Source organism: Frankliniella occidentalis, unplaced genomic scaffold (genome assembly GCF_000697945.3).
Source record: "Frankliniella occidentalis isolate FOCC.00 unplaced genomic scaffold, Focc_3.1 Scaffold8, whole genome shotgun sequence".
Classification (NCBI taxonomy): Eukaryota; Metazoa; Arthropoda; class Insecta; order Thysanoptera; family Thripidae; genus Frankliniella; species Frankliniella occidentalis.
The window spans coordinates 1508340-1509676 of NW_026267138.1; the positions used below are offsets into that span (position 1 = coordinate 1508340).

Genomic DNA, 1337 nt, shown 5'->3' on the forward strand with positions numbered 1-1337 from the left:
CTCACCCTGGCCTGGAGGAGAGGCGCGGAGAGGGCGACGAGGAAGACGCCGATGGTGGCCCGCATGGTGCTGTACTGGACCAAAGCCACGAGCAGGAAGCGGCTGGACAGTGCGGGCGGGGGACGGGCGCGCGAGGAGGTTCGAAAGTTTGGCGCGCGTTCGGCGGCCCGCCAACAGATGGCGCCACGAGTGCGATCCCCGACCACGTGACCTGCGATTAACAGCACCGTACAAGAAAGCTTATACCCTCCCCGCCAGTCGAACAGATAACTCGGGGTGGTAGAAGTTATGTAGTGTTATGAGGGCATTGGCTCTCGCGGGGAACAACCAACCTACGCCGACCTGGGTCGCCGAGAAAACGGTCAACAGTTAAGACTGTACTTCACAGGATCATTTCTGTAGTACGTCTTCACTTCTCTCTACTCAACTGTAGAGTCAATGAAACCACGAGGATGAGACGAAGTCTTCTTCCCTGAGCGTGAGGCCGACTGAAATCAGCTCTTGCTGATGACAGCCATCGATGATCGTTCACACTCTGCTTGCAGAGTGCACGGGGGAGACGGAGAGGGATATACATACTGGGGAAGAACTTTGCCCCGCGGGGCGGACCTAAATGAGTGGGTGATGCACGTGCGGGCAGAGTGCTCCGTCTGCCTACTGAGGCCTACACCTACACTGTACCGGGTGTTTCATAAAAGCCACAGGTGCGGGCGGGTTTGACTACCCGCTCTGCCCGTAAGGCGCCATAGCCCCTTGGGCCTTGGGTAGGCAAACCCGCCAGCACATGTGTCTTTTATGAAACACCCGGTACTGGAGTTTAGTAGAGGGCACCTCCGCACGGGGCCATAAGAGGCTAACTCCAGTTTCGAAAAGGGTTCAACGAAAAACTAAAAACTGCACCTCAGGCAAGCGCACATCGCATCGCATCACCCGTTTCACAGTGTACAGAGCTGATTGACCTCAGGCGTTTTTTGTAGTTATACTACACCGCATGCAGGAGTGCGGGCGGGTTGCCTCATCGCTCGAGGCCATAAAGGCGCTGTGGTCAACGACGACGTCTGTAAAGCCAATAGCACCACAGTGTTGCGGGGTGGCCTACCCGATCTGCCCATAAGGCGCCATAGCCCCTTGGGTATGCAAATCCGCAAACACTGGGGAGTATTAGCCTTTACATTCGGTATGGGCAAACCCGACCGGGGTCTGCCTTCCAAACGAGTAGCAATGATAGCCCGTGTGAGATACTTACAGCGACTGGGCAAGATGAAGGAAAGCCAAAAATTCTTCCAATTTCAACGAACACGGGGTATTGAAAACCGTATAACATGAACTTTGACACA

General features: G+C 55.3%; 1 non-coding gene across 1 annotated transcript; it reads left to right on the plus strand.

The window, feature by feature from the left end:
- The first annotated feature begins 371 nt into the window (after positions 1-371).
- Positions 372-569, plus strand: LOC127751768 (small nucleolar RNA U3). Its single transcript, XR_008012238.1, has one exon. It is a non-coding gene; the product is annotated as a small nucleolar RNA U3 (small nucleolar RNA).
- Positions 570-1337: the final 768 nt, after the last annotated feature.